Below are 6892 nucleotides of genomic sequence, written 5' to 3'. Positions count from 1 at the left end.
GCACATAGAGTATTCTAACAAATTCCAAATCATGTATGGCTCTCTAAAAAGGTGTGTAAAGAAAGGATGATTGTGTTAAACTAACAAATAAAGACTCAAATCATACAAGACGCTCCAAGCAAAACACATATCATGTGGTAAATAAAAATATAGCTCCAAGTAAAGTTACTGATAGAAGTAGATGAAAGAGGGGATGCCTTCCGGGGCATCCCTAAGCTTTGGCTTTTAGGTGTCCTTATATTATCCTGGGGGTGCCATGGGCACCTCCAAGCTTAGGCTCTTGCCACTCCTTGTTCCATAATCCATCAAATCTTTACCCAAAACTTGAAAATTTCACAACACAAAACTTAAAGTAGAAAATCTCGTGAGTTCCGTTAGCGAAAGAAAACAAAAGACCACTTCAAGGTACTGTAATGAACTCATTCTTTATTTATATGGGTGTTATACCTACTGTATTCCAACTTCTCCATGGTTCATAAACTATTTTACTAGCCATAGATTCATCAAAATAAGCAAACAACACACGCAAAACTGAATCTGTCAAAAACAGAACAGTCTGTAGTAATCTGTAGCTAGCGCAAGATCTAGAACCCCAAAAATTCTAAATTAAATTTCTGGACCTGAGGAATTTATCTATTAATCGTCTGCAAAAAGAATTAACTAAATATCACTTTCCAAATAAAAATTACAGCTGTTCTCGTGAGCGCTAAAGTTTCTGTTTTTTACAGCAAGTTCAACAAGACTTTCCCCAAGTCTTCCCAACGGTTCTACTTGGCACAAACACTAATTAAACACAAAAAACACAACCAAAACAGAGGCTAAATAATTTATTTATTACTAAGAAGGAGCAAAAATTAAGGAATAAAAATAAAATTGGGTTGCCTCCCAACAAGCGCTATCGTTTAACGCCCCTAGCTAGGCATAACAAGCAAGAATAGATCTAGGTATTGCCATCTTTGGTAGGCAATCCATAAATGGCTCTCATAATATACTAGATGATTTCCCCGCACGTTGCTGCGGGGACATCTGTGTACAACTTGTTGTATATATTTGTTTGACCAATGGAAAATCACTTGTTTCAAATCAGTTTTCATGTGGACTTGAATACTAAGTATCTCTTTAATAGATGAACTCAACAAACATCTACTCCCTCCATCCCATAATGTAAGACATTTTTTGATACTACAGGGAGTACAAAGATAGACAGTGTATAATGAAAATTATAGAATGATGGGTGCCGGACAAAATAGGATTGACGAACAGTAGAAAAGATGTAACCGGAACTGTGTTCATATTTAATATTACCAAGTGAAGCAATTCTGTTCATTGACCATAAATTTTACATCTTCATAAGGAATACATTACACTCGTACATCCTCCATCGAATAACGTGATGTTAGGCATGACAAATAGTTGAAGTCCAAACGTGTAGATCTAAATCCCAATGCAATTTGTATCTACTATGTCATTGGAGTCAGGTTTCAACTAAAACCGGAATTCCTTTGTTACATGGTTCTAATGTCATGCCATAAAAACTGGAGCAATGCAACCAAAGGTAGCAATGCTCAAATAATATAATGTGCAACATCGTAGGAGAAAGATGATAATCTACACCAAGAAAAAGAGTAGAGGTCAGAGCTGTATAAAAAGCGCTACTTATAGAGAAAGCCCCAATTAGTTCCTGATAAAAAAACTCTACAGTAGAGTATAAACTTTAAAAAAATTATATATAGCAAAATATAGGGAGCTGATGCTCGATGGCATTGTCGGAGGTAAAACAGTTGTGGTCCAAAAAATCAAAGCTTGTATCAATAAGTACAGTAGAGAAATGTGGCTGGATTCATCTTTAACTATTCAATATCAGAAATCAAGAGAACATTATCTGAAACATTTTGCTATCAGTTCAAGATTCAAAAACAAAAATGCCTAGAACATGCTTATGAAAAGAAACCTTTCACTGGACAGATCATTTATTGTTGATCGATAGGTAGAGTTGTTCACACTACACCTCCTCATCCTAGAAAATAATTCCACAAGTTAGTACAATTAAATTTTCATGTGTGTTGCTTTGGCAAAATACAAGAAAGCAAGCTCCTCAACATGACTATCTAAGTCTGAAAAGGCTGATGGGTTGATTAGTAAGAAAGCACAGCAGGTCATGCACAAAAAACCATAGGAATCGATACAAAGCAAAATATTATAGAAGTTGGACAAACAATACTCGAAGGGCGCTTCCAATTAGAATCAATCGGGTCAGAGATATGAGCACGGTCTATCATATCTCGACATATATATGCTTGTTGGCAGTGCGTGGGTTGAGAGGATTGTGGATATGAGAGACTAACCGGGTTTGCTGCCAGTAGGATGTGGATGGAGACCAAACAGAGCTTTCTCCGAAAAATGGCTCCTACAACAAAATCGGACTTTTCAATCCAACCTAACTCAAAAATGCAGTCAGACCTGAGAAGATAGAGGAGGGAGAGCACACCTTTGGTACAGGTGACGTTGGGGGAGCAAGCCGACTCTAAATCGGAGTCGAGGTCGATCCAACGCTCCTGCAATGGAGGCCTCACCGGCGTCACCATCAGCCCATCCCTTCGAGGCCGAAAAGAAATCCATGCACCGGCTAGGGACCTGGCCCATGCGGCATCCACTCCATGGCTGAGTCGTCGGGCAGAGCTTCCTTCCAGGTGAGACACCAGCGGCCAGTCTGATTCGGACCACCAGTATAGGCCACCACCGCATGCAGCAATCTCCTCTTCATGTCGTCCATCTGCAGGGAGAGACAGATGAAGCAGGGCCCGTCGGAGGCCACCAAGGACAGCAGCGGGGGCGGAGAAGGAGGGGTGGCAGTCGATGGCGCCGGCAGTGGCAGGCGTGGCGCCGGGAGGGGAGCTCACCTCGGTCCGACCACCCACCCTAGGTTAGGCAAGGGGGATCCATGTGAGCAAAGATGGAAGCTTAAAGGGGAGATCCACAGCACCGATTACTCAGTGGAGAAGATGAATAGAGTTACGGAAATCAATGGACTGTGGAGTTAATTGAGGAACTGGGTGGGAGAGTTAATTGGGGCTCATGCGTTAGAAGCATCAGCATGTTGTGGTGGCTGGTGGGTGCCCTCCTGTGACCTGGTAACCAAAGGCTATGTGCGGGCATCGGACGTGGGGATTGATTGCGATAGATTTTCTTTTTTTTTTTCTTTTTTCTTTTAGGGAGTGCATGAGGTGTGACGTGGCTTGGTGTGATTGGGTGCTGAGGTGTCTATGCTGCATGTTGAGATAAATCAAATAGTGGGGATGAACTTCTTAAGTATATAGGATTCATAAGGTAATTTAATTTTCTTTCTAGGAAAGTGTTTCATGCCTTTCCTTAATGGAAATTGGAATATAATATTTTCTTCCTTCATATCAATAATTGCACCAATCGTTCTAAGGAAAGGTCTACCAAGAATAATAGGACACGAAGGATTGCAATCTATATCAAGAACAATAAAATCCACGGGCACATAATTCCTATTTGCAACAATAAGAACATCATTAATTCTTTCCATAGGTTTCTTAATAATGGAATCCGCAAGGTGCAAGTTCAGAGAGCAATCATCAAAATCACAGAAACCTAACAAATCACACAAAGTCTTTGTAATCGTGGAAACACTAGCACCCAAATCACATGAAGCATAGCATTCATGATCTTTAGTTTTAATTTTATCATAAAGTTTTCTTGGGATAGAAACTTCCAATTCAAGTTTTTCTTCATAAGATTGCATCAAGACATCAACGATATGTTTAGTAAACGCTTTATTTTGACTATAAGCATGAGGAGAATTTAGCACGGATTGCTACAAGGAAATACAATCAATCAAAGAGCAATTTTCATAGTTAAATTCCTTGAAATCCATAATAGTGGGTTTAGCAACATCTAGGGTTTTAATTTCTTCAATCCCACTTTTATCAAATTTAGCATCAAGATCAAAATATTCAGAATTATTGGAACGCCTTCTAGGAAAAGATGGATCATATTCAGTCCCATCATTATCAAGATTAATATTGCAAAACAAAGATTTAATAGGGGACACATCAATAACTTTTAGATCTTCATCATTATTTTCATAGGAACTAGAAGAACATGCTTTTATAAAGGCATCTTTCTTAGCACACATCTTAGCGGTTCTTTCTTTGCACTCGTCAATGGAAATTCTCATGGCTTTGAGAGACTCATTGATATCATGCTTAGGTGGAATAGATCTAAGTTTCAAAGAATCAACATCAAGAGCAATTCTATCAACGTTCCTAGCCAAATCATCAATCTTAATCAATTTTTCTTCAATCATAGCATTAAAATTCTTTTGCAAAGTAATAAATTCTTTAATATTAGAATCTAAATCAGAGGGCATCTTATTATAATTTCCATAAGAATTGTCGTAGGAATTACCATAATTATTAGAGGCATTACTAGGATAAGGGCTAGGATTGAAATTTCCTCTATACGCGTTGTTACCAAAATTGTTCCTACCAACAAAATTCACATCCATAGATTCATTATTATTCTAAATCAAAGTAGACAAGGGCATATCATTAGGATCAGAAGAAACACTCTTTTTAGCAAATAATTTCATAAGTTCATCCATCTTTCCATTCAAAACATTAATTTCTTCTATCGCATGCACCTTTTTATTAGTAGATCTTTCAGTATGCCATTGAGAATAATTAACCATAATATTATCTAGAATTTTAGTAGCTTCTCCTAAAGTGATTTCCATAAAAGTTCCTCCCGCGGCCGAATCTAAAAGATTTCTAGAAGCAAAATTCAATCCGGCATAAAATTTTTGTATAATCATCCACAAATTTAAACCATGAGTAGGGCAATTACGTATCATTAATTTCATTCTCTCCCAAGCTTGTGCAACATGTTCATGATCAAGTTGCTTAAAGTTCATAATATCGTTTCTAAGAGAGATGATTTTAGCGGGAGGAAAATACTTAGAGATAAAGGCATCTTTGCACTTGTTCCATGAATCAATACTATTTTTAGGCAAAGACGAAAACCATGCTTTAGCATGATCTCTAAGTGAAAAAGGAAATAGCTTCAATTTAACAATATCATTATCCACATCTTTCTTCTTTTGCATGTCACACAAATCAACGAAGCTATTTAGATGGGTAGCGACATCTTCACTAGGAAGGCCGGAGAACGGATCTTTCATGACAAGATTTAGCAAAGCAGTATCAATTTCACAAGATTCAACATCGGTAAGAGGAGCAATTGGAGTGCTAATAAAATCATTGTTGTTGGTATTGGTGAAGTCACAGAATTTAGTATTATCTTGAGCCATCGTGACAAACAAGAAAACTAACACACAGGCAAATAAAAAGCAACCGGGCAAAAGGGGCAAATAGAGAGGAAGGATAGAGAGAGAGGGCGAATAAAACGGCAAGGGTGAATTGGGGGGAGAGGAAAACGAGAGGCAAATGGCAAATAATGTAATGCAGGAGATAAGGGTATGTGATGGGTACTTGGTATGTTGACTTTTGCGTAGACCTTCCCGACACCGGCGCCAGAAATCCTTCTTGCTACCTCTTTTAGCACGGTGTTGGTTTTCCCCGAAGAGGAAGGGATGATGCAGCAAAGTAGCGTAAGTATTTCCCTTAGTTTTTGAGAACCAAGGTATCAATCCAGTAGGAGGCTACACGCAAGTCCCTCGTACCTGCACAAAACAAATAAATCCTCACAACCAACACAAATAGGGGTTGTCAATCCCTATAGGGCCACTTACGAGAGTGAGGTTTGATAGATATGGTAAGATAATATTTTTGGTACTTTTATGATAAAGATGCAAAGTAAAATAAAGGCAAAGTAAATAGCAAAGTAAATAACTAAGTAGTAGGAGATTAATATGATAAAGATAGACCCGGGGGCCATAGGTTTCACTAGTGGCTTCTCTCGAGAGCATAAGTATTCTATGGTGGGTGAACAAATTACTGTTGAGCAATTGATAGAATTGAGCATAGTTATGAGAATATCTAGGTATGATCATGTATATAGGCATCACGTCCGAGACAAGTAGACCGACTCCTGCCTGCATCTACTACTATTACTCCACTCATCGACCGCTATCCAGCATGCATCTAGAGTATTAAGTTAAAACATAGTAACGCCTTAAGCAAGATGACATGATGTAGAGGGATAGACTCATGCAATATGAAGAAAACCCCACCTTTTTATCCTCGATGGCAACAATACAATACGTGCCTTGTTGCCCTTACTGTCACCGGGAAAGGACACCGTAAGATTGAACCCAAAGCTAAGCACTTCTCCCATTGCAAGAAAGATCAATCTAGTAGGCCAAACCAAACTGATAATTCGAAGAGACTTGCAAAGATAACCAATCATACATAAAAGAATTCAGAGAATATTCAAATATTATTCATAGATAGACTTGATCATAAACCCACAATTCATCGGTCTCAACAAACACACCGCAAAAAGAAGATTACATCGAATAGATCTCCACAAGAGAGGGGGAGAACATTGTATTGAGATCCAAAAAGAGAGAAGAAGCCATCTAGCTACTAACTATGGACCCGTAGGTCTGAAGTGAACTACTCAGACTTCATTGGAGAGGCTATGGTGTTGATGTAGAAGCCCTCCATGATTGATGCCCCCTCCGGGGAGCTCCGAAACAGGCCCCAAGATGGGATCATGGATACAGAAAGTTGCGGCTGTGGAATTAGGTTTTTGGCTCCGTATCTGATCGTTTGGGGGTACGTAGGTATATATAGGAGGAAGAAGTACGTCAGTGGAGCAACAGGGGGGCCACAAGGGTGGAGGGCGCGCCTAGGGGGCAGGCGCGCCCCCTACCTCGTGGCCTCCTGTTGATTGGCTTGACGTAGGG

At 39.2% G+C, this 6892-nt stretch overlaps 1 long non-coding RNA gene across 1 annotated transcript; it reads right to left on the bottom strand.

Annotated features, from left to right (window-relative positions):
• Window positions 1-1281: 1281 nt before the first annotated feature.
• On the bottom strand, window positions 1282-3113 carry LOC125517603. The gene is made up of 3 exons (XR_007287697.1): window positions 2489-3113; window positions 2346-2407; window positions 1282-2017 (listed from the first exon to the last, which is right to left on the bottom strand). It is a non-coding gene; the product is annotated as an uncharacterized LOC125517603 (long non-coding RNA).
• Between the last annotated feature and the right edge of the window lie 3779 nt (window positions 3114-6892).

This window comes from Triticum urartu, chromosome 6 (genome assembly GCF_003073215.2).
Source record: "Triticum urartu cultivar G1812 chromosome 6, Tu2.1, whole genome shotgun sequence".
NCBI classification, from domain to species: Eukaryota; Viridiplantae; Streptophyta; class Magnoliopsida; order Poales; family Poaceae; genus Triticum; species Triticum urartu.
The sequence above is the reverse complement of the archived record's forward strand: the minus strand, read 5'-3'. Positions and strand labels throughout refer to the sequence as shown.